This window comes from Macrobrachium nipponense, chromosome 5, assembly GCF_015104395.2.
Source record: "Macrobrachium nipponense isolate FS-2020 chromosome 5, ASM1510439v2, whole genome shotgun sequence".
Classification (NCBI taxonomy): domain Eukaryota; kingdom Metazoa; phylum Arthropoda; class Malacostraca; order Decapoda; family Palaemonidae; genus Macrobrachium; species Macrobrachium nipponense.
In genome coordinates, this window is record NC_061107.1 from 109,913,656 (window position 1) to 109,940,889 (window position 27,234).

Below are 27,234 nucleotides of genomic sequence, written 5' to 3' on the forward strand. Positions count from 1 at the left end.
AAATGTCTTGATACATTTTTCATCACGTCCGTGAAGACTTGAGGAGCCGTGGTAAAGGCCGAAACACAGGGCCCTGAACTGATAGATTCTTCCCTCGAACATAAATCGAAGGTACTTCCTCGACGAATGGTGGATCGGGATGTGGAAATATGCGTCCTGAAGGTCTAGGGACGCCATCCAATCTCCTTGCCGCAGTGCTGCAAGGACTGAAGCAGACGTTTCCATGCTGAACTTCTGTTGTTTTACGAATTTGTTCAGCGCAACTTACATCCAGTACCGGTCTCCATCCCCCGAGGCTTTTGCTACAAGAAACAAGCGATTGTAAAACCCCGGGGAGCTGCAATCCAGCACTAGCTCTATTGCTCTTTTGTCCCACATCTGTTCCACCTCATCTGACGAAGAGTATCCATCAGAACAGGGTCCCTGTATCTGGCGGACAATTCCCTCGGTGATGTTGTCAAGGGAGGAATGTCCTTTAATGGGATGAGATAACCCTTCTTGATGATCGACATCGTCCAAGGATTCGATCCTATGTCTTCCCAGGCTTTCGCAAAGAAATGTAACCTGGCTCCTACAGGTGTCTGGAGGACAGAATTCTCACTTTCCTTTCTTAAAGGGACGGAAGGAAGACCTGCCCCTCTTTCGGTTGACTTCCTTCTGGCGATAGATCTAGCTGGAAGGTCTCCTCGAAAGGGCTGCTGCTGAGCTGGACTAGCCACTTTCTTTTCCTCACTGGCCACAGGCCTATTTTTCCTTGAGGATTGTCTAAGGAAGATCCTGGGTGGCCTTTTCAGTCAGAGAATGAGCAATATCCTTCAACAACTGCGAGGGAAAAAGATGTTCTGAGAGAGGCGCAAACAATAAGGCGGCTCTTTGCGAAGGAGAGACGGCCTTCGTGAGGAAAGCACTGTGAACCGCCCTCTTCTTTAAAACTCCTGCACCAGAAGGGAGCATACTTCAGCCGATCCATCCTGAACAGCCTTATCAATGCATGTGAGGATGCTATTTAGGGTTTCTGGGTCCAGTTGTTCCTTTTCATGAGACTTCTTGGCAAGAACCCCAAGGGACCAATCTAAGAAGTTAAAAACTTCTAAAGTGTGAAAAAGCCCTTTGAGGAGGTGGTCCGTTTCCGAAAGCATGTGTTACTTTTTGCTGCATTCAAGGCGTTGTCTTCTCGATGAATCTACTAAACTCGAGAAGTCTGACTCAGCTGAAACGACAGAGACAATCCCATATTTTCTCCCCGTTTTCGTACCAAATGCCTCTCTTCCCTGTAAGTTTAGCGGGAGGCATACAAAAGACCGTCCTTCCTAACTCCTTCTTCTTCTTGAACCAGGAGTCAAGAGATTGAAGCGCCCCTCCTCATAGATATAGCAGGCTTCATTTTTAGGAAAGAGGAAGACTTGTGTGTTTTTCGTGCTCGAGAACAGAGAGCGTTGGAGAAGGAGGAGCGGCTGGCGTTAACGAGTCTCCATATTCTTCCAAGAGAAGGGACGAAAGAACTTTGTAATTAGAAAATCCTTCCTTCATTTCATCCTCCGAGGCATCTTCTGGGTTCATAGGCTCGGAAGGAGAAGGCTCCCTTCTTTCTTCTGTTTCTTCCCTTACTCTCTTTCTTTCTGAAGAAGCACTCCTAATTGAAGAGGGGCTAAGAGTTACTCTCTCCTTTGCTAAAAGATTGACGCTTGGATGACTCCTGTCGGATGTCAGGCTCTACATACAAGGAATGCGCCTGGTGTACAGCAGGAGTATCTCGCCTGGAAGGAGTAACGTGTTTGGAATACTCCCCTGGCGGCTGGCAGGCGAGCGCGCCTCGAATACTCCTGGCTTCTGGTAGGCGCATCTTGTTCCGAATACTCCTGGCGCCTGGGAGGAGTATAAGTTCAGAATATCCTGGCGCTGGGAGGAGTATAAGGTTCGGGAATAATCCTGGCGCCTGGGAGGAGTATTGAAGTTCAGAATACTCCTGGCGCCTGGGAGGAGAGTATCGAGGTCCGAAGACTCCTGGCGCCTGGCAGGAGTACGTCGCTCCAAATACTCCTGATCCTTGGAATGCGTCTGGTGTTTAGTAGGAGTATTGATCCCGGTAGGCGCTTTCCGTTTAACAAGCGCTCTACTCCTAACAGGATCTTCTTCTTCAGTTAACTCTTGGCGCTTGGTTGAAGATCTTGAATGTTGTACTGCATACTCTGGCTCTTTGCGCCTACTCGGAGCCTGGCTCCTGGGTGGAGCCGCACTCTTGACAGGAGTAACTTCCTTTCTTACTTCTCTCCTGTCTAACGCATTGCTCCCCCCAGAGATGGCCGCTTGTGCGCAACTCCCCTGTAGGGTGCGTCGCGCCCGACAGGAGATCGGTATTTAGATCTTTTAATAGGAAGCCTATCATCCTTCTTACGAGTAGGCTCCTTATATAGAGCTCCTACTAACGAGGCTAATTGTTCTTGCATATTCATTAAAATTTTCCTGGTTGAGGAATCTTTCGAATCAGGAGAGGGAGATCTGGAAGGCGCTCTAGATCTCCTCCAGACCCTAGAGTCTGAATGTATTCTAGCCTTCTTATTACCGAAGGCGCTCCTTCTTCAGAGAAGCGCTCGGGACTAGAATTGAGTTCATGTTCTTTCATACTCCTCTTCAGCGGACGGGAAAATTTCGACCCTCCTTCCATCCTCTTCTCGGAGAGGGCAAACTAGAAGACGAAAAGCACTCTCGAAGGACGCTTTTCCTATAGCGGTCCTTGGCAGTTTGTGATATGATAGATTCTGCCGAAGGGACGCCTGATCGTTGGGGATTCTCCACAACCCCCGTACGGTTTTCGACTTTCCTTCTCCTCCGGGCCAGGGAGCTTGGAAGAGGTCTAGGCCTGGGAGCGTCGCAGAGACGACCAGACGCCCCCTCCACTACACTGGGGACACTAATATCACTAGCGAAACCACATTCACTTTCCTTACCTTCCAATGCTGCCATTTTTTCCTGCATTTTCTGAAGGGAAGCTCTGAGTTCCGCTATTTCCGAAGCAGAACTAGAGGGATTAGCAATTTGTGAACGGGCTGAAACAGAATGGGCATGATTATCAGAGGAAGAAGCTACAGAACTAGACAGTAAATCATGAATTCCAAAAACCAAGTCCAAAAAACAGTCCACGATAGCGAATGCCAAACAACGATCCAAGTACGTCACCAAATATCAGCGAGAGATGATCAAAAGCGTTGCGAAAAACGAATTCTAGTCAGGAGGAAGTAACAACAATGTTGATACCACCGGCGACAGAGAGAATCTGATTAGAAAACGGGAATAGTTCCTAGTCCTGCCACCCAGAGCAGGGCGGTAGATCACCTGACCTACCTGTAGCGAGTGCCGCGAAATTTGAATTTCTGTCGGGGACGACGGAGTCGATAGCTATGTATATATCTGACAGGTAAGTTGAATGTATGAAAACATCTTTTTGAGAGATGTTTCGACATAATTGATACCACAAACCTCACCCTGCATGAATTTTAGAAGGAGCATTTTGATATCGTGATATGCATCCTACTCATCGATCAAGCTTGGCAGGAGGTTTCGAGGCAAACCTTGAATTCTTCGTGGAGGAAACTCAGGCCTGATCCCGTATCCGCCCAAGACTTTGAGGGATTCAATGTGGGCAAAGCTGATGCAGATTCAGAAACAGTTGACGATCCTGAAACTCTGGCCGTGCAACATAACGTCGTTCAAGAAGAGTTCTCTAGCAGCGGCGAGGAGGAGGAGGAGGACCCTATGACAACGGGAGAAATTAAGGATGTTCTAGCTGCTTTTCATAAAGTGCAATCATTTGTAGAAAAGAGACCCCGAAAAGGCTTAAACAGGTTGTATGCTTGCACAGTTTGATGATGTTTGCCCAAGTCGTTTCAGGAACATTTTTGAAAGCAGGCAGAAGCAATCTTCCTTGCAAGGTTATTTTCTAAAGAGGACTTTAGTAGCAAGCAAACAGGAAGGTCCAAGTGATACGAAAAAACAGAAAATTGAAAGTAGTGAAGAAATTGAAAGTAGTGAAGAAATTTAAAAAATTTTAAAAACCGTAAAGCAAAAAAGTGAAAAAAAAATAAAAAATCAGAAAAAAATAAAAAAAAATAAATTTAATTTTAAGTTTTTCATACAGTTAAGTAAAAAAATAAGAAATTTAATTTTAAGTTTTTCATAAAGTTAAGTGTTGATGTTTTCTGCCATTTATTAATGTATTTCGTAAAGTTTAGTGTTAATGTTTTCTGCCATTTTTTAATGTTTCATCAAGTTAAGTGTTCATGTTTTCTGCCGTTTGTCCTCCTCCTCTATCGCCACTTTCAGACATCGCCTCACTCGAAAGGTAAGGTTCCACATTTTACTACATGCATACATACATGTGCGTACAGTATTTCTTGTAGCCAGTAACGGTTAGGTTAGGTATTGAATGGTCCAAATTGTTGTATTTCATTGTTTATTTGTCAATTTATCTTTATTATAAAATTTACTGTGGTTTTTTTGTAGGGCTTGGAATGAATTAGGCAATTTACATGTAAAACATAGTTCTGGATACGAAAAAATCAGTTACGAAGGCTGCTTCGGAACTGATTAATTTTGTAACCTGAGGCACTACTGTATATTCAAAACAGAAGCAATAAGGAAAGATCCAACCAGGAAATTGTGATTAATGGCAATCAGCAAGAGCTAACAAGCACATCTTCACTAGAAGATGGCTGAAAGCAAATTGACAATGTTTACATCTGGCCAGGCAGGTCTCCCCACCTACCAGATGGTAGTTACTGCCTAACCACCTTGTTCAAGAATTTTAATGGCTTCGCCGTGAGTAATTCCTGTTGTAAAGGACCAAGGGCTTGTATATGTGTAGGAACAATTATTCCCATCAACCTGCACCAATTGTGTAAAAAAATAAGCCCCTACAACACACACACACAATTATAGTATGTATCCAATGAAGCATGAGGGAACACATGCTTGAGAATATCACAAAATCCATGTAAGAAGACTTTGAACAAATACTTTTGTGGTTTATTCTATCTTTTCAAGCTCACACTGAATACAAAAGAAGTTGACAGAGCTTTATATACTAGAACAGAAAGCAGGTGGGGTTATAGTTTGTTAATGTGGGCACCATATTCCTCAAGCTGTGAACTCGGGCACTGTCTGGCACTTACAGAAGTCACGGATGCTTGTAAATTTCTTAAGGAAGAAAGAAACAGATCCAGGACTTGGATGGGTCCTTGTTCTTGGCTAACACCCAAGAGAAAATGAGCAACCCACATCTTCCTTGCTTGGATGTGCCAAGGACTTAAAAGGTCATTGAGATAGAGATAGGGATGACAAAAGAACTGGGTCTCTATGCTTAAACCTCAGTTAAGCTTAGTTCTATAACCCTAAATAGTGAAATAAAAGATTCCAGGTTTCCTTGGAAAGAAGCGGAGTAATTTGCAAGTCACAGATGTCTCGACAAGACATAGTGCTTGAGACACCATCTTTGGAAAATCGCCCCTTAAGTTTGGCAGACAAAAAGAGAAGATTGACTTCTGCATCTTGCAATAGCCACTGAGGTCTAGAAAAGACTCTTAAATTGACAAGCTTCCAGAAAGTCTGGAGGTTGTCTGAAGACACGGTTGGGAGGATCTTGTCAAGTCTATCAACAACTGAACAGGTTCAGGAACCAAAACACAGGTAGAATATGCTAAAATGTTAAGACAACTTGCAGTTAGCCCAAAGCTTGAGTAGCTCCTCCTTGACTTTGAAGTTCTTGAGGACAGGAGATCCTGAAGGGAGAGGTGACTAGGGGTTCCCTCTCACCAAGAAGGGAAAACATAGCCCCTCCTTCGGTGATACTAGCCTGAAAAGGCAAAGATTCCTGTCAACAAGTCCTGAGTCATTGTCTTCAGAAAATCCAACGTGATCGATTTCACAGCGCCCTGAGGGAAGAGATGATTCTTGTTCAGGAGTGGGAACAGCAATGCAGACTTTTGGGTCTGGGTAACCCCCTTAAAAACAAAGGAGCATCAGAGCTCTCTTTTTGTCAATACCCCAAAAGTAACGAGGGGCAGAGAGCTCTGGAGAACCATCTCTAACAGCCTTGTCCACACAGGACAGAATCTCATGCCTGTCGGAATCAATATCCTAAGCAAGATCTTGATAGTCCTCAATATTCTTGATAAATGTACCCACAACCCAATCAAGGAAACTGAAGACTTCAAATATTTTGAATACAGTGGACCCCCAGTATTCGCATTGATTCGCGGACTCACTGGTTCGCAGATTTCTCTCTGGGCCATGTCTACCCATTATTTGCGGGGGATTCGCCTATTCGCGGGATTTTCAGGCGAAAAAAATCACTAATTAGTGTATTTTGATGTTATTTTCATGACTAAATACATTTTTACGGTACATATATGATTTACTAATTTTCAAATACGCACTAATATTGATTAATACTGTATTAGTAAGATTAAATGATATCACATAATAATAAAAAGAGTAACTCTCTCTCTCTCTCTCTCTCTCTCTCTCTCTCTCTCTCTCTCTCTCTCTCTCTCTCTCTCTCTCTCTCTCTCTGTGTTATTGGCTGTTTATATATTTCGAGGAAAAGTGGAAGACATTTTGCCCTGCTCTCTTTTGGCGGAAAGCCAGTCTCCCATTTCCTTGAAAGACTTAATATTAGAAGACCATCTTGGGGAGACGCGTGTCCTGTCATACGGCTGGTTCCTCATTAACCCTTCAATGCCAATTGGACGTATTAAATGTCGGCGAAAATTGTTTGTCGGGTGCCAAACTGACGTATGGTACGTCAACGAAAAAGTTTTTTTAAAAATCCGCGGAAAAAGTTATAGGCCTACTAGGCAAAAACTTTTGAATCATGCACCTTGGGGGATGCTGGGAGCTCATGGATCAAGGAGTTGTTTTGTTTACAATCGTTAACCAGGCGCACAAGCGCGAATTTCTTTCTTCTCGCACTAAAAAGCATCAGTGACACATCTCAGAAATTATTTTGTCACTTTGACATAATTTTTGCACCATTTTATATTAGCCGTTACATGGAGTATTATATATGAAAATGTATGCAATTTCATAGAATACAACAAACAAATCATGGCTGTAGCTTTTATCAGTTTTGAAATATTTTCATAAAAATAACGATAAGTGCAAAAATTTCAACCTTCCATCAACTTTGACTCTACCGAAATGGTCAAAAAATGATATTGTCATGATACAATAAAGTTTGTTCATACTTACCTGACAGATATATATAATCAAGTACCCACCCACCTCCCCTCAGGGGACAGTGGTAGAGAAAATCTGAATAGAAAATGGGAATGGTTCCTGGTATCCGCCTCCCAGCGGCGGGAATGGGTACTAACCACCTGGCCGACCACTGCATTTGCCAGGAGTTTCGAAATTCTGTCGGTCGTCAGAGAATACAGCTATATATATATCTGTCAGGTAAGTATGAACAAACTTTATTGTATCATGACAATATCATTTTGTTCATGACACTTACCTGCCAGATATATATATAGCTGAATCCCACCATTGGAGGTGGGAAGGGACAGAAAAGAAGGATTTTGGAAACATTTCACATGCAGATGATTGACATCTTGGTTCCTTACCTGTTAGCATAGCTGACTTCGTGATTACCGTCACCCAAGCCTGCTTCTGCTTAACTAGAATTTCCAACAAGGTATAGCTGGATAGTTCTAGATGATCTGTCAACGGGAGTATGACCACAATGTGACTAGACCATATTGACCATACTGAAGACAACGAAGCATAATAAATACCACCTAACCTAGCCCAACTAAAGTTAGTCCCATAACTTTCAGGCTAATTAAAGGGAAGACCGCCTCAAGCGGCCAACCCTACAACCATAAAAAACAAACCCATAATTAAAATCACACACATCCATTTTCTAAAAGAATGGGGTTCGTATTGCTTCTCGTCCCCAATACTGTATCCGCGGAAATGTATGGTCCAAGAGAGTAGCAATTCTCATATGTCGCCTTCACATCTCTGAGGTAGTGTGAAGCGAACACAGAGTTGCTTCGCCAAAATGTGGCACCCAGGATATCACTGAGTGCCATATTTTTCTGAAAAGCCACCGAAGTAGCTACCGCTCTCACTTCGTGAGCATTAACTTTTAGCAGTTTAAGATCACCACCTGTGCAGGACAAATGAGCTTCCCTGATGGTGTTTCTCAAGAAGAACGCCAGTGCGTTCTTAGACACTGGTAATTCCGGCCTCTTGACCGAACACCACAGGTTGTCTGACGGGCCTCTACATTGTTTGGTCTTTTCCAGATAAAATTTGAGAGCTCTGACAGGGCACAAAACTCTCTCCGGCTCTCGTCCGACGAACTCTGATAACCCCTTGATATCAAAGCTTTTAGGCCATGGGTTGGATGGGTTTTCGTTCTTAGCTAAGAACGAGGGGCTCAGCGAACACACCGCATTGTGTTCTCTGAAAACCACGTTTACTCATAGCTTGGATTTCGCTAACCCTCTTAGCTGTTGCCAGAGCGGTTAGGAAAATAGCTTTCCTAGTTACATCTTTCAAAGAGGCAGCATGCATAGGCTCAAATGGGGCTGACATTAAAAACTTTAAGACAACATCCAAGTTCCATGAGGGAATCTTGTCTCGTGGAGCTTTTGAGGTTTCAAAGGACCTCAATAGATCGTGAAGATCCTTATCATTTGATAAATCCAAGCCTCTGTGTCGAAAGACCGTTGACAGCATACTTTTGTAGCCTTTAATCGTTGACACTGAAAGTTTGTCTATATTTCTAAGATGTAGGAGGAAATCAGCAATCTGGCTCACAGAGGTCGTGGAGGAGGAAATATTTTCCCTTCTACACCAACTTCTGAAGACAGCCCACTTCGATTGGTAGACAGCTTGAGAAGATGTTCTTCTAGCGTTGGCAATAGCTCTTGCCACCGACCTTGAAAAACCTCTCGCTCTGGCCAACTTTTGGATAGTCTGAATGCAGTCAGACTCAGAGCGGAGAGGTTTCCGTGATACCTCTCGAAGTGGGGCTGTCTGAGTAGATCGATTTTTTCTGGAAGTGTCCTTGGAAAATCTACCAGAAATGACATGGCCTCTGTGAACCAGTCGCTTGCAGGCCAAAAGGGGGCGATCAACGTCATTCTTGCTCCTTCCGACGCCGCAAACTTCCTTATTACCTCTCCCAGGAGTTTGAATGGAGGAAAGGCGTAGAGATCCATTCCCTTCCAATTCCAAAGCATGGCGTCTATTGCTATTGCTCCTGGGTCCAGAACCGGAGAGCAGTAAATAGGAAGCCTCTTCGTTTTCGCTGTCGCGAGGTCTACCAGTGGACGTCCCCAAAGTTTCCATAACTCCTTGCAAATCTCTGGATGGAGAGTCCATTCGTTTGGAAGCATTTGATGTTAACGGCTGAGGAGATCCGCACGAACGTTCTGCTGTCCTGAAACGAATCTCGTTAGAATCGTTACACTTCTTAGCTTCACACACAGTAAGATTTCCCTCGTTATCCTGAACAGGGACCGAGATAGAGTTCCTCCCTGTTTTTTGATATACGCGAGCGCCGTGGTGTTGTCCGAGTTGACTTGTACAATTCGTCCCACAATCCTTGACTTGAAGCATTGAAGTGCCAAACGAATCGCTTCTAGCTCCTTGAGGTTTATGTGCCAGGACCTCTGTTCCCCTCTCCAGAGGCCTGACACCTCCTCCTCCCCCAGTGTTGCTCCCCAGCCCGTCATGGACGCGTCTGAGAACAGCACTAGGTCTGGGCTCAGAACTTTGAGGGACATCCCTTCCGATAGCTTGACGGGATCGGACCACCACTTCAAATGCTCTTTGATCGATTGAGGGATTCTCAAAATCTCGTCTAGGTCTTTCTTGTTCTTCCAGTTGTCTGCTAGGAAAAACTGAAGCTGTATGAGGTGCAGCCTTCCCAGAGAAACAAATTTCTCCAGCGAGGAAATGGTCCCCAGCAGACTCATCCATTCCCTCGCCGAGCATATTTCCTTCTCTAAGAAGACCGATACTTTCTCTAAGCATTTTAGCTGACTTTCTATGAATGGAAATGCTTGAAAAACCACTAAATTCACCTGAATCCCCAGATACACGATGGACTGTGTGGGAATCAGATGGGACTTCTCGAAGTTGACCAGAAGGCCTAGGTCCTTCGTCAGCTGTAATGTCGTATGTAGGTCCTCCAGGCACTTTTCCTTTGACGTGGACCGGATCAGCCAATCGTCTAAATAGAGTGAGACTCTTATCTTTGAGAGATGGAGCCATCTTGCTACATTTCGCATCAGAAGCGTGAATATCATAGGGGCTGTACTCAGCCCGAAACAGAGAGCTCTGAATTGGAAGACCTGTCCTTTCAGAACGAATCTGAGGAACTTCCTGGACCGAGGGTGGATCGGAACATGGAAATAGGCGTCTTGGAGATCCAAGGACACCATCCAATCTCCTGGTCTCAGGGAAGCTAAAACAGACTGTGCAGTTTCCATCTTGAATTTTATTTTCCTTACAAAAAGATTCAGCCTGCTTACGTCTAGGACAGGTCTCCATCCTCCCGAGTGCTTCGGAACAAGGAAAAGCCTGTTGTAGAAGCCTGGAGAGTTCCGTGATACAACTCTTTCTACTGCTCTCTTTTCCAACATCTGATCCAAAAGGTCTAATAAGATCTGTTGCTTCGAATCCTGATAAGAGGGCGAAAGGTCTATTGGCTCTATGCTTAATGGAGGTTTCGATAGAAACGGGATTTTGTAACCTTTCTCGGTCACTTCGAGTGACCAAGAGTTCGCCCCTCTTATCCTCTATGCTTCCGCGAAAAGAGCGAGTCTCGCCCCGACTGGTGCCTGGAGGGCCGAAAAGTCATTTCTTTCCCCTGGTTTTTGAGGGGGCTCTGCCCCTAGGGAAACTCCTCCCTCGAGCAGAAGCTCTCGAAGAGGCTCTTCCACAAAAGGGCTTATAATTCTTCCTAGAAGCTTGCGTGGTTCTTGAAGATATCTGATCAGTAGGACGTTTCGAAGACCGAAACAATAAGTCCTGCGTCACTCGTTCTTGGAGATTTACTGACAAATCCTTTACCATCGATTGAGAAAAAAGATGAGCAGAAAAGGGAACGAACAATAATTCTGCTTTTTGCGCAGGCGACACTGACTTAGCTGTGAAGCTACAGAAAAGTGCGCATTTCTTCAGGACTCCCGACGCAAAATGTGATGCCAGTTCGTCGGAGCCATCTCTTACTGCTCTGTCCATACATGACAAAATACTCGCTAAGTCCTCTAATGAAATAGAATCTGGGCTTCTAGACTGCACATCCAAGATGCCCAAACACCAATCTAGAAAGTTAAAAACTTCTAGAGTTTTGTAAAGGCCTTTGAGATGGTGATCTATCTCTGACATTGTCCAAGAAACTTTTGCTGATGCCAGGTAAGATCTTCTAGGTGCCTCCACTAAGTTGGCGAAATCCCCTTGTGCAGAAGCAGGGATTCTTAAACCTGCTTCCTCTTCTGTCTCATACCACTTCCCTGATCTTCCACTAAGCTTTGTGGGGGGAAGTGCAAAAGAAGTCTTGCCCTTTGTCTTTTTGGATTCCATCCAATCGTGGATTCTTTTAAAAGCCCTTTTAGTTGAGAGTGAGGTGGCCATTTTAACAAAATTTGGAGTCTTCCTTGCCTTCGAAGAGGTTAGTTGCGAAGGTGGAGAGAGAGGAACTGGAGCTCGAAACTTCTTGGGAAACAAATCTTTTAAAAGACGAGTTAAAGTCTTATAATCCACAGAGGATGAGGTTGTAGGATCTTCCTCCTCTTCTGAGACAGGCTCGCTTGACGATTTCTCTTCTAATGGAGACGTAGGCTTATCCTGAATTGAACGAGAAGAAACCGAAGTTTCACCTCCCTTTCGAAACGTAGGTCTTGCACTTGAAATCAATTTTGAAGAGGAGACCCGGCTATGTTCTCCTAACTTTGACTTTCTCTCTGAACTTCCCAAACTAACGTCATACGATTTCTCCTGACGAGCACCCATATTGTAGTTTCTACTACCTTGAAGCATAGGGCGCTTATCCTTCTGACTAGCGACCTGTTCTCTTCTTCCCAAGGTGAATTTATGCATCGAACACCTAGCGTCCTGGAAAGCATCCTCATTTGCGTCCTGGAAAGCGTCCTGATATGAAGGACGACGAGCGTCCTTATTAGCACTACGCCTCGCGTCCTCAAAAGCGTCCTCATTTGCGTCCTGACGTGATGGACGTCGTGTAAACGCTCCTTTAAAACGGCCTTGAGTTGTAATACGCCTCGCGTCCTCAAAAGCGTCCTCATATCCTTCTTCTGAACTAATATCGTGAGTATCAAGTCTATCCAGCCGACGTTTACGACACCGATCGTCCCGAGAAGCGTCCTTACGAGCGTCCTGATTAGCAAGGCGTTTCTTCTGTTGAATACTCTCTTCCTGTAAGCCAAGATCAATTCCTTCCAACTCTATTTCTGAGCGATCCTTCTGAACGTTCTTCGACTCTTGGAAAAGACGACGGCCGCCTGTGCGGCACCTATTGTCTTTGTCTCTTTCGCCAATACTTCTAGACACTCTATCAGCAGGACTGCTTGCGCGTTCCTGATTGAGTTGATGAGGTCTAGAAGGCGACTAATCAGAAGATGACGAAGAACGAAGAGAAGCCGCAGGAGAACGTCTAGATTTCTTGACGGGTAGCCATAGATCTTTTTTACGACTACGCGATCTTTCTTCTTTCTTGGCAAAAAACGCATCCAACTGTTGACGAATCGCTACGAGGGTCTTTTTTGATGGTGAAGAACCATATGATGGAATGATCCTTTGAGAAGAAGATGGGCGAGGGGACGCCTTCTTCCTTCTCTCCGGACTCGAATCAGGACGCTCAGAAAGCGTCCTGAATCTCTTGTGTGGGATACTGTCTTCGAAGTCTTCCGGAGAAGACCAAAGCGTAAATCGAGGCGGAGGACGCTCTCGATCTCCCGATGAAGCGTCCTCTTCTGTAAGACCTTTCCTAAGAGGGCGAGAAAGACGACGGCCGCCAGTGCGACGTCTTACGTCTTCCTTACCACTCTTAATTGGAGAGGCTGTGTCCTCTTCCGTAAGACCTTTCCTAAGAAGGTGAGAAAGACGATGGCCGCCAGTGCGACATCTTACGTCTTCCTTACCACTCTCAATTGGAGAGGCCTTCCGAGATTCCCACCCACGGTGAGGTGAGGACGTCTCGGAGGAAGAGAAGCATTCCTTCAAGATTCGAGCTTGCGCACAATCTTTGGCGCCTGGGGATGCGTCTTCAGACTGCCGAAGGGACGCCAAGTCCGGTGTTTAATTCCCGTAACCCTCCTTCAGCCTTCGACATGTCCATTCCCTGTGTTCTGGGAGTCCGACAGAGGTCTCAACCTGGAGGCATTATAGGACCAATCTGACGCCCCCTCCACATCACTAGGGGCACTAACATTATCACTACACTTTTGCACATTAGATTGTAGCACTCTTATTTTTGATTCAAGGTTCCGAATAGATTCCAAAATGGTAGAAAGGGCATTCCCTTCGATAACGATCACTTCCTTATATGAAGGTGAAATTACAGGGTTATGCGTAACATGTTCTACAGTTATGTTAGATTGAGCAACTTTATCACTTTGACTTTTAACAGAAGCACTCCTGGAGGAAGACCTCCTAATTCTGTCACGCTCAAGTCTACGAATGTAAGATTCATACGTCTTCCATTCGACATTAGTTAACACTTCACATTCTTTGCACCTATCATCCAACAAGCAAACATGCCCTCTACAATTCACACACACCGTGTGAGGATCTACCGAGGCTTTTGGTAGCCTCACCTTACATTCTACTACACCACACACTCTGAAACTAGTAGAACTAGATCCAGACATCTCAATTCTAAGAAAAATCAAAAGCAAAATCAAAATCCAAACCACAATAGCGTATGCCAAATCACTAAGCCAAGTCCGAAACCAAAAGACAATCCAAATACTCACGTGACAAATGGGGTTTTCAAAATCCTAGGCGGAGGTCTGTAAAATGTTATTGTTATGATACAATTAAGTTTGTTCATACTTACCTGGCAGATATATATAATTAGAATGCCCACCCTCCTCCCCTCAGGAGACAAGGGTAATGAATAAATATGAATAGAAAATGGGAATGGTTCCTGATATCCGCCTCCCAGCGGCGGGAATGGGTACTACCACCTGGCCGCCCCACTACGTGTGCCGCGAGTTTTGAAATTCTGTCGGACGTCAGAAATACAGCTATATATATATCTGCCAGGTAAGTATGAACAAACTTAATTGTATCATAACAATAACATTTTGTTCATGAAACTTACCTGTCAGATATATATATGTATAGCTGAATCCCACCTTCGGATGGTGGGTAGAGACAGACTAGGATTTTTAGGAAACTTAAATTAAATAAAAGATTAACTTATTGGTTCCTTACCTGATAGCAAAGTAGACTCTGTGATTACTGTCACTTAAAGCCTGCTTATGCTTTTATCAGAGTTGCCAGCCAGGTTTGGACCTGTAGTGCTGGTGCACTCTGGATGCTCTGTCAACGGGGACGTGACCACAATGTGACAAGATCATCTAGCCAAACATATGGCAGTAACACAGCAACCAACCACCACCTGACCAACTAACCAAAAAACCCCTGACATTAACACTAAGGAATGGGAGATTTCCACAGAAGATCTCACCATCAACCAAAAACACAATAAAACTAACCTAACTAAGCTAAGGGATAGGGAGAGAGCTACCTTCAGCCCCCAAAACTGTGTCTGCCGAAATGTAAGGCCCCAAAGAACTACAGTTCTCGTAAATCGTTCTCACATCCCGGAGGTAATGTGAGGCGAATACGGAATTGCTCCTCCAGAAGGTGCTATCAAGAATATCTTTGATAGACATATTCCTTTGGAAGGCCAAGAGAAGTAGCTAGGCTCTGACCTCGTGAGCTTTCACTTTAAAGAGGCTCATATCAGTCTTCTGGCAAGATGAATGAGCCTCTTTAATGACGTCCCTCAAGAAGAAAGCAACAGCATTCTTCGACAACGGCAAATCTGGTCTCTTCACCGAGCACCAGAGATTACCTGAGGGACCTCTTATCTCTTAGTCCTATTCACATAGAACTTGAGAGCCCTGACAAGGCACAGGGCTCTCTCTGGTTCTTGACCCACGAGACTCGATATTCCTTTGATTTCAAAAGCTCTTTGGCCAAGGATTAGACGGGGTTCTCGTTCTTAGCCAAGAAAGATGGGTTCAACGAGCAGACAGCGTTGTCTCCCTTGAAACCCACTAGGCTACTGAACGCTTGGATTCACTAACTCTCTTCGCCGTCGCCAGAGAAGCTAGGAAAAGCGTTTTTCTCGTCAAGTCCCTTAGAGAAGCTTCATGGAGAGGCTCAAAGGGACTTAGCATCAGATGTTTCAAAACCACATCTAGATTCCATGAGGGCGGTCTTGCCGTTGGAATCTTGGTGGTTTCGAACGACCTTAAGAGATCGTGCAGATCCTTATTGTCGGAGAGGTCCAGTCCTCTGTGGCGAAAAACGGCAGACAACATACTCCTATAACCCTTGATTGTAGGAACTGCCAATTTCTGCACATTTCTTAGATAGAGTAAGAAATCTGCTATCTGATTCACAGAGGTCGTGGAAGAGGAAATTCCTTCCTTTTTGCACCATGCCCTGAAGGAGGACCACTTAGACTGTAGACAGCTCTTGAAGAGGCTCTTCGAGCATTAGCGATTGCTCTCGCAGCTGCCTTTGAAAAGCCTCTCGCTCTGGCCAACTTTTCGATAGTCTGAACGCAGTCAGAGCCAGAGCGGAGAGGTTTTGGTGAAACCTTTTGAAGTGAGGCTGTCTGAGTAGATCTCTCCTCCAGGGCAACGTTCTTGGGAAGTCCACAAGGAATGTCATGACCTCTGTGAACCACTCTCTTGCTGGCCACATTGGGGCAATCAGAGTCAACCTTGTCCCTTCTGAAGCTGCGAACTTCCTCATTACGTCCCCCATGATCTTGAATGGGGGAAAGGCGTAAAGATCCAGGTCTGTCCAGTTCCAGAGCAACGCGTCCACTGCAATTGCCCCTGGATCCAGAACCGGGGAGCAATACAGAGGAAGCCTCTTCGTCCTTGATGTAGCGAACAGGTCTACTAGAGGACGTCCCCACAATCTCCATAACTGTTGACAGACTTCCTGGTGCAAGGTCCATTCTGTTGGTAGAATCTGATTTCGTCGACTGAGAAGGTCCGCCCTGACATTCTGAACCCCTGCCACGAATCTTGTCAGGATCTTGATGCGCCTTGCGTCTGCCCATAGCAGAACTTCCTTCGCCAGGAGAAAAAGGGATCTGGAGTGAGTTCCTCCCTGATTCTTTAGGTACGCAAGGGCTGTGGTACTGTCTGAGTTGACTTGAACAACCTTGCTTGACAGTTTGTCTTCGAAGAACTGCAGCGACAGGAATATCGCTGCAGTTCCTTTACATTGATGTGCCAGGCTACCTGTTCCCCTCTCCAGGAGCCTGACACTTCCTCCCCCCCTAGTGTTGCTCCCCAACCGGAAATGGAAGCGTCTGAGAACAACACTAGGTCGGGGCTCAGAAGATTTAAGGAGAAGCCCTCTCGCAACTTCTGAGGGTCGAGCCACCATCTTAAGTGGACTTTTACCTTGTTGGAGATCCTTAGGATCGCATTCAGGTCCTCTTTCGACGTCCATTCTTCCGCAAGGAAAAATTGAAGAGGCCTGAGGTGCAGTCTTCCCAGCGAGACAAACTTTTCTAGCGAGGAAATGGTGCCCAGCAGAACTCATCCACTCCCTCACCGAACAAGCTTCTCTCTAGGATGGCTGCGACTTTCTCTAACCCCAGTCGCTGACGTTCCTGGGATGGAAACGCCCGAAAAGCCACTGAATCCATCTGAATCCCCAGATAACACGATGGACTGTGTCGGGGTCAGATGCGACTTTTCGGAGTGGACCAAAACCCAAAAGACCCAGAGACTTTGCTAGGGCTATACGTAAACTGAAGGTCCTTCAGACACTTCTGCCTTGACGACGCTCTGATCAGCCAATCGTCGAGGTATAGGGATATCCTGATCCCTGACGAATGGAGCCACTCGCTACATTCCTCATTATCATTGTGAAAACCATCGGGGCCGTGCTGAGACCGAAACAAAGGGCTCTGAATTGCCAAACCCTGTTGTCAAAGACAAATCTCAGGTACTTCCTTGAAAGAGGGTGGACGGGGACGTGGAAGTACGCGTCCTGCAGGTCCAGAGACACCATCCAGTCGCCAGGTCTCAAGGCTCCCAGAACCGACCGAGGCGTCTCCATTTTGAATTTGATCTTTTCTACAAAAACGATTGAGCCTGCTCACATCCAGGACCGGGGCCAACCTGACGACTGCTTGGGCACTAGGAAAATCCTGTTGTAGAAGCCTGGTGACTCCAGGTCCAAGACTTGTTCCACCGCTCTTTGTTCGACCATCTGGTCTAACAGATCGAAAAGAATACTTTTCTCTCTCCCTGATAAGATGGAGAGAGGTCTCTGGGAGTTGATGTTAAAGGAGGAGGATGTAAAAAGGGGATCTTGTACCCCCGCTCTACTATCTTGAGAGTCCAAGGATCCGCCCCTCTCTGCCTCCAAGCCTCCGCAAAGAATTCCAGTCTGGCCCCGACTGGCGTCTGAAGGACGAGATCTTCATTTGCTGGTTTTGGGTTTGAATGAAGCTCTTCCTCTCGAAAAACCTCTCCCTCGAGGAGCTGCTCCTCGAGGGGGGTGCCCCGCGAAAGGGTTTGACTTTCTTCGGGGGTTTGCTGAATGTCGAAGTGGAAGGAACTGCTGGACGTCTTGAAGACTGTACCAAGAGGTCCTGGGTCGCCTTCTCTTGCAAACTCTTTGCAAGATCCTTTACCATAGCCTGGGGGAAGAGATGGTCCGAAAGAGGCGCAAAGAGCAATTCCGCTTTCTGAGCGGGAGATACCGACTTAGCGGTAAAATTGCAAAGAAGAGCTCTTTTCTTCAGGAAAGCAGTTCCAAAATTAGAAACTAGCTCCTCCGAACCATCCCTGACGGCCTTGTCCATACATGACAACACGCTGGACAGCTCCCCCAGACTGAGAGAATCAGGACTTCTAGACTGAAGGTCTAAAACTCCCAGACACCAGTCTAGGAAATTAAAGACATTTAGGGTGCGAAGCAGTCCCTTCAAGTGGTGGTCCGTCTCCACAGGAGTCCAGGACACCTTAGCAGACGATAAGAGAGACCTCCTCTGAGCGTCCACTAAACTGGAGAAGTCACCCAGAGCGGACGAAGGAACCTTTATCCCACGTCCTCCTTGGTTTCATACCAAATTCCTCCGTTTCCCGGCGAGTCTAGAGGGCGGATGGGCGAAAGTGGTCTTGCCCTGATCCTTCCTTCTAGACATAAAGTCTTGAAGCTTCTTAAAAGCCCTCTTGGTCGACAGCGATGTCTTCATCTCGACGAATTCAGGGGTCTTAACGGTCTTGGAAGACGAAAGTTGAGAGGGAGGAGACCTAGGGGCTGCCGGCTGGAACTTCTCCCCGAAGGATGAACGTAACAGCCTGACAAGAACCTTGTAGTCCGAGACAGCTGAAGCTACCGGCTGTTCTTCTTCGACGGAACTCCCTGGACTACTAAGTTCCCCTTCCTCCCTAAGAGGAACTGGAGAACGTCTATCAGGAGAGGGAGTACGTCCAGCAGTCTCAATCCTGAACAATGACTTCCGTTGGTTGGAAGTACCCGCTACAGGTACGGAATCGCCCTTACGTCGATCCTTAGAAGGACGGACATCTTGTGAAACAGAGGAGCGTCCATTAGAAGCAACGGGAACTGTCTTAACAGACACGTCCCTACGAGAGGAAGCGCGAGCTTCCTGACGAGAGGCGCCAAAAGCGTCCTGCTTAGCCAAGCAGCGTCCTGCTGAGCGTCCTCAAAAGCGTCCTGCCTCGCTCGAAAAGCGTCCTGCTTCGAACGGCGAGCGTCCTGAGGAGCGTCCTCAAAGGCGTCCTGTCGATAACTACAAAGCAGGTTCCTGCTTTCGAACGCCGAGCGCTCCTGCCGAGGCGTCCTCAAAAGCGCCTTGTAGAGAGCGCAAAGCGTCCTGCTTAGAACGCCGAGCGTCCTGCCGAGCGTCCTCAACAGCTCCCTGCCGAGAGCGCAAAGCGTCCTGCTTCGAACGTCGAGCGTCCTGGCGAACGTCCTCTCCTGAAAGAGCGAAAGATCTACTCGGAGAACGAGAACGGTGACGATCCGGAGGAGGAGAGAGAGACGAGCGAGACGAGAGAGAATGAGACTGCTTCGGTTCCTCTTGACGGGCAGCCGAACGTCCTTCCTACGCTTAGGCTCGACTGCTGCTGGGCGAGTCCTCTGAGCCATCAGCGACGTAATCTGGACCTGAAGGGACACTAGGATATCCTTCGTAGGAGACGAGGAGCAAAAGAAGGGGCAGGACTGAGCCTGCGAGAAGGCGAGGGGCGAGGGGACGCCTCCTTCCTTCTAGCAGGTACAGCTATCTGCCTCGGTGAACACGCCTGTGCGTGGAAAACCAACGTCCTCGTCGGTAGAAAGCCTCCTCTCTTCTGAGGAGGAAAGGCGTCATAAGCATCCTCTGACGAAAGCGGAGACAAAGGACGTGAAGCGTCCTCAAAGCGAAAGGTCCTTTTCAACGGACGCGAGTCTCTCCGAGCGCTCCACCCCTTGCGCGGGAGGACGCTTCGGAGGACGAAAGCATCTTTCAGGACACGCGCTCGTGCGCGCTCCTTGGCAGCCTGGGATTTAGCAACAAGGCCTGCCGAAGGGACGCCAGATCGGTGGGAGCCCCGTAACCCTCTTGCGGCTTTCGACATCCCCACCCGTCCTGAGGTCCTGGGAGCCCGATAGAGAGGTCTAGGCCTAGAGGCATTATGGGGCCGATCTGACGCCCCCTCCACAACACTAGGTGCACTAACACAAACATTCACCGGGCCAGTTTCTAGGGCCAAAACTTTAGATTCGAGAGCACGAATAGACTCAAGAATCAGAGAAAGGGTGTTACCTTCTCCAGACACAGCACTGGGGCCCGAAGGCAACAAAACAGGATTAGGTTGAGCAAAATCTACTGGTGTTAGAGGAGGAGAAATGTTACTTTCCTTACCTTTAGTAGAAACTGCCCTTGGAGGAAGACCTCCTGACTCTATCGCGCTCCAATTTACGTCGATAGGTCTCATACATCTTCCATTTATCATCATCCAAATCCTTGCATTCATTGCACCGATCATCAACCACGCAAACATGCCCCCTGCAATCCATACAAACTGTGTGAGGATCAACTGAAGGTTTAAGAAGCCTCACCTTACATTCACTCCTCACACACACTCTGAAACTCCCAGTACTTGATCCCGACATCATGTACACAGAAAAGCCAATCCAAAATCAAAAACCAATCCACTATTACGCGTGCCAATCCAACAATCCAGAAGTCGATACCAAAAGTCAATCCAGATAATATTAAGCGAGATAATCAAAAATCCTAGACGGAGGTACTGTAAACAGTTGTTTGCAGCACCGGCGACAGAAAAAATATGAATAGAAAATGGGAATGGTTCCTGATATCCGCCTCCCAGCGGCGGGAATGGGTACTACCACCTGGCCGCCCCACTACGTGTGCCGCGAGTTTTGAAATTCTGTCGGACGTCAGAAATACAGCTATATATATATCTGACAGGTAAGTTTCATGAACAAACAGTTGTTTACCGACCGGCGACAGAAGAAAATCGGAATAGAAAATGGGAATGGTTCCTGGTATCCGCCTCCCAGCGGCGGGAATGGGTACTAACCACCTAGCCGACCACTGCGTTTGCCGGGAGTTTCGAAATTCTGTCGGTCGTCAGAGAATACAGCTATATATATATCTGGCAGGTAAGTGTCATGAACAAAATGCAATTGTACGCTAAAACTCATATATTCTAGTAATATTCAATCACTTACCTTCATTTTGCAATAAATTGGAAGTCTCTAGCACAATATTCTGATTTATGGTGAATTTATGAAATAAACTTTTTCCTTACGTCCGCGCGGTAACTTCCGAAAAAATCATAAATTTTTTTGTTCGATTGTCGTAATGTTTGCACAGATTTAAATTAACCGTTACAAAAAAGTTTTATACATGGAAATGTGCGCAATTTCATTTACAATACAACCACAAACAACCCATGGTTGTAGCTTTTATCAGTTTTGAAATATTTTCATATAAATAACGATAAGTGCCAAAATATCAACATTCGGCCAACTTTGACTCGACCGAAATGGTCAAAAAACGCAATTGTAAGCTAAAACTCTTACATTCTAGTAATATTCAATCATTTACCTTTATTTTGCAACAAATTGGAAGTCTCTAGCACAATACTTCGATTTATGGTGAATTTATGGGAAAAAAAAAAAAATTCCTTACTTCCGCGCGGTAACTCATCCGAAAAAAATCAGAAATTTTTTCATCCAATTGTCATAATATTTGCACCATTTTAAATTAGCCGTTACATAAAGTTTTATATATGAAAACATGTGCAATTTCATGAAGAATACAACAACAAACAATCCATGGTTGTAGCTTTTATCAGTTTTGAAATATTTTCATATAAATAACGATATGTGCCAAAATTTCAACTTTGGTCAACTTTGACTCAACCGAAATGGTTAAAAAACGCAATTGTAAGCTAAAACTATTATATTCTAATAATATTCAATCATTTACCTTTATTTTGCACCAAATTGGAAGTCTCTAGCACAATATTCCGATTTATGGTGAATTTATGAAATAAACTTTTTCCTTACGTCCGCGCGGTAACTCTTCCTAAAAAATCATAAATTTTTTTGTCTGGTTGTCGTAATGTTTGCACCATTTTAAATTAGCCGTTATATAAAGTTTTATATATGAAAATATGCACAATTTCATGTAAAATACAACAAAAAACAACCCATGGTTGTAGCTTTTATCAGTTTTGAAATATTTTTACATAAATAACGATAAATAAAAAAAATTTGTCCTTCGGTCAACTTTAACTCGACCGAAAGGGTCGAAAACTGCAATTGTAAGCTATAACACTTACAGTCTAGTAATATTCAATCAATTACCTTCATTTTGCAACAAACGGGAAGTCTCTAACACAATATTTCAATTTATGGTGAATTTTTGAAAAGTTTTTTTTTTTTACGTCCGCGCGTTACAAATTCATGCATCATTTTGTCATAATATTTTTTCTGTGTTGCCTTGATTGTTTTACAATGTGTTATATACCAAAATGATCGCAATTTAGTGTACAATACAACGAAAAAAAAATTAACTTGTTAGCTTTAACCGTTTTGCTCACAACGTGATTTGTATACAATTATATATGAAATTTTTTCTTTGCGCTGTCATATATATCCCAATATTTATATATGATAATGATATTTTTTTTCATTTTTGATGGTTGCATACTAAACTTCAAGCAATGAAAAAAAAGGAGCCAAATATGAACTCTTAATCTTGAAAACTAAGCATGCTGTGATTTTTTTTTAATAAACATTTTTTCCGCTACGGCGCTCACTTGCGAATGCCGCCGGCATATGGGAGACGATTTTTAAAATACCGCTTCGACGTTTAAGGGTTAAGAACATCGAGACAAGGAAAGAAGGAGCAGCTGGGGCAAAAAAAGCAAGGAAAATTTGCCATTAAATAGTACAGCAGGGCTATGTACGCCAAAGGAAAAGCAGGTTCTGGGCCAATCTCTTCATCCAAGGCAGTAGGAGACGGGTGGTCATCCTCAGCAGGTTTATGAGCAGAACGAGCTTTCTGAAGTAAGTCCATTAATTCGAGCCAGAGCAGGTTTGTTAGGATCCAAGGGTGAAGGAGATTGTACTGAAGGTCTAACTGGAGAAGACGTTGATGAGGACGAAAAAGATTGATAGGCACCCAGGAGTGAGTGTTGGGTGCTGGGCACTCAGGAAGGGGCACCGGGTGAGAGGGTCTCCAGACTGTTCCAAGGAGACAGTTGGGCGTTGATAGACAAGGGCAGGAACAGAAGGGTCCAAGATGAAACTACAAGATGAGCTGGGACTGCTCGGAGTCTGCTTATACCATTTGACAAGCAGAGGGTCTGGATGCTGACTATGGTCTTCAGAAGGGTGCTTAAGGGGCTGGGAAGAGTCCAGATAATATTTGCAGAATTTCTTGTCCACACTGTAGTCATCTGAAGAGCTGGAGGGCAATAGATGTATCTCCTCGGACAAGCTTTTCCAGCAGCTATCTGTCAACACCTGGGAGTGGGCAACAGGTGCAACTATCCCTGGGCAAACCCCATCAGCCTCCCTTGGACTTTTGATATGTCTTCTACCAGGTTTGGGGGAGCAGGACAGGGACCTCAGTCTAAGAAAATCGATGGGACAGATAGTTACCTCCTCCATTTGCAATGCACTATCATGTTGCAATTGCAAACACTTTCTCTATAATCACTTTAGGAGTGCCCCCAAATCAACAACCTACAACTAGATTAAACTTTTTATCAAATCTAGAATCGAAACTGATGATGGCATTAGGATCGGAAGCATGGGAGCCAGGCAAGGGAGGTGAAATTTGTACAGCAAGAGGGCAAGGAGTAGGAGAAACAGCAGAAATAGGAGTAGAAGAGAGAGTGACAGAGCTAACCTCTAAACTAGCTTTTGGTTTAGTATTCTCTAAACTATGAGTTTTCAGTTCCACGCTGGATGACTGGTTTTCGAGCTCGGCTGCCAATCTGGTAGTCCGAAGTTCGATTCCCTGCTCTGCCAATGCGGAATCAGAGGAATTTATTTCTGGTGATAGAAATTCATTTCTCAATATGGTGTGGTTCGGATCCCACAATAAACTGTAGGTCCCGTTGCTAGGTGACCAATTGGTTCCTAGCCACGTAAAAATATCTAATCCTTTGGGCCAGCCCTAGGAGAGCTGTTAATCAGCTCAGTGGTCTGGTTAAACTAAGATATACTTTTTTTCAGCCACCCACTGTTTAGTCTCCCTAGTTGAACACTACAAATCTTATCACCATTTAATTCTTGCCCCCTACACTTAACACAGATCATATGAGGATTGTAACAAGCTTTAGTCAACCTAAACTAGCAGTCTCACTCACTACAGTAGCAAATACTAGAATTACAAGTTAGACATTATCCCAAGAAATTAAATGAAAACTGGTAGAATCTGCAAGAAATAAACTACCTAAACAGTGTCCAGTATAAGCCAAACCAACTAATGAAAATGCAGGAAAATCCAAAAAAGCTAAAGCAATATGTAGCGATGTTTACACATCACACAGCAGAAACAAATTGGATAATGGATACCAGGTTGTTCCAGTGTTCCCCGGTAGTGGGCGGGACTGTCAACTGCATATGTACAAATAAATAAAAGGCTACTGCTCAGTTAGAAAAAGATGCTGAGCGAGGTATATATTTTAGCTATGTAATTACTTACTTGATAAGTTACTTATATGAAAACAAGTATTCATCCAAGCAAGGAAATCTGATCTGGTTTCCTTGCAAGCATGCATATTTGAACGATGGGTTTGAATTATAATACTGACAAAAAACAAAAACAAAGGGAAAAAGAATTCTAGTTTATTCATCTAAAGTTCAAACTATAAAGCTGGGCAGAGATTCCTGAATTCAACAGTAGACAAAACCAAAGTGGAGGGCAGACGGCCTAGTGGCTGGGGTTTCCCCCTTAACTGTTAGTAGTTAACTGCTTCGTCAATATGTCTGAATCCCTGTTTTCAACTACTGGTTGAAACTAAATCATTTGTAAGGAATGAATGTTTATATTTGTGTAGGAACAATCATATTCTTATACATACTTCATGTTTAATCACAGGTATAAGGCCTCTGGTGTCATGTTTAATCACAGGTATAAGGCCACTGGTGTCATGTTTAATCACAGGAATAAGACCACTGGTGTCATGTTTAATCACAGGTATAAGGCCACTGGTGTCATGTTTAATCACAGGTATAAGGCCACTGGTGTCAATGTTTACAATCACAAGGAAATAGACCACTGGTGTATGTTTAATCACAGTGTAAGGCCACGGTGTCATGGTTTAACACAGGTAATAAGCACTGGCTGCCATGGTAATCACCAGGTATAAAGCCACTGGTGTCATGTTTAATCACAGGTATATGGCCACTGGTGTCATGTTTAATCGCAGGTATAAGGCCACTGGTGTCATGTTTAATCACAGATATAAGGCCACTGGTGTCATGTTTAATCACAGGTATAAGGCCACTGGTGTCATGTTTAATCACAGGTATAAGGCCACTGGTGTCATGTTTAATCACAGGTATAAGGCCACTGGTGTCATGTTTAATCACAGGAATAAGACCACTGGTGTCATGTTTAATCACAGGAATAAGACCACTGGTGTTATGTTTAATCACAAGTATATGGCCACTGGTGTCATGTTTAATCACAGGCATAAGGCCACGCCACTGATGTCATGTTTAATCACAGATATAAGGCCACTGCTGTCATGTTTAATCACAGGTATAAGGCCACTGGTGTTATGTTTAATCACAAGTATATGGCCACTGGTGTCATGTTTAATCACAGGCATAAGGCCAAGTCACTGGTGTCATGTTTAATCACAGGTATAAGGCCACTGGTGTCATGTTTCATCACAGGTATAAGGCCACTGGTGTCATGTTTCATCACAGGTATAAGGCCACTGGTGTCATGTTTCATCACTGGTATAAGGCTACTGGTGTCATGTTAAATCACAGGTATAAGGCCACTAGTGTCATGTTAAATCACAGGTATAAGGCCACTGGTGTTATGTTAAATCACGGGTATAAGGCTACTGGTGTCATGTTTAATCACAGGTATAAGGCCACTGGTGTCAATTTAAATCACAGGTATAAGGCCACTGGTGTCATGTTTAATCACAGGTATAAGGCCACTGGTGTCATGTTTCATCACTGGTATAGGGCTACTGGTGTCATGTTAAATCACAGGTATAAGGCTACTGGTGTCATGTTAAATCACAGGTATAAGGCCACTGGTGTCATGTTAAATCACAGGTATAAGGCCACTGGTGTCATGTTTCATCACTGGTATAATGCCACTGGTGTCATGTTTAATCACAGGTATAAGGCCACTGGTGTCATGTTTCATCACTGGTATAGGGCTACTGGTGTCATGTTAAATCACAGGTATAAGGCTACTGGTGTCATGTTAAATCACAGGTATAAGGCCACTGGTGTCATGTTTAATCACAGGTATAAGGCCACTGGTGTCATGTTTCATCACTGGTATAATGCTACTGGTGTCATGTTAAATCAACAGGTATAAGGCACCTGGTGTCATTTAAATCCACAGTTATAAGGCTACTGGTGCATGTTAAATCACAGGTATAAGGCCTACTGGTGTCATGTTAATCACAGGTATAAGGCCCTGGTGTATGTTTTCAAAATCACTGGTAATGGCTACTGTGTCATGGTTAAATCCACAGGTTAAGGACTGGTGTCATGTTCAATCACAGGTATAAGGCTCTGGTGTCATGTTAAATCACAGGTATAAGGCCACTGGTTGTCCAAATGTTAAATCCAAGGTATAAGGCTACTGGTGTCATGTTAAATCACAGGTATAAGGCCACTAGTGTCATGTTAAATCACAGGTATAAGGCCACTGGTGTCATGTTAAATCACAGGTATAAGGCCACTGGTGTCATGTTTAATCACAGGTATAAGGCCACTGGTGTCATGTTTCATCACTGGTATAAGGCTACTGGTGTCATGTTAAATCACAGGTATAAGGCCACTGGTGTCATGTTAAATCACAGGTATAAGGCCACTGGTGTCATGTTAAATCACAGGTATAAGGCTACTGGTGTCATGTTAAATCACAGGTATAAGGCCACTGGTGTCATGTTAAATCACAGGTATAAGGCCACTGGTGTCATGTTGTTAAATCACAGGTAATAGGAGGCTACTGGTGTCATGTTAAATCACAGGTATAAGGCTACTGGTGTCATGTTAAATCACAGGTATAAGGCTACTGGTGTCATGTTAAATCACAGGTATAAGGCTACTGGTGTCATGTTAAATCACAGGTATAAGGCCACTGGTGTCTGCTACTAAAGAACTCTTCCTCACACTGGTAGCCTCAGCCAATCCACGTTAGCCTATATTCAACTGCTTGCCCTCCTTGCT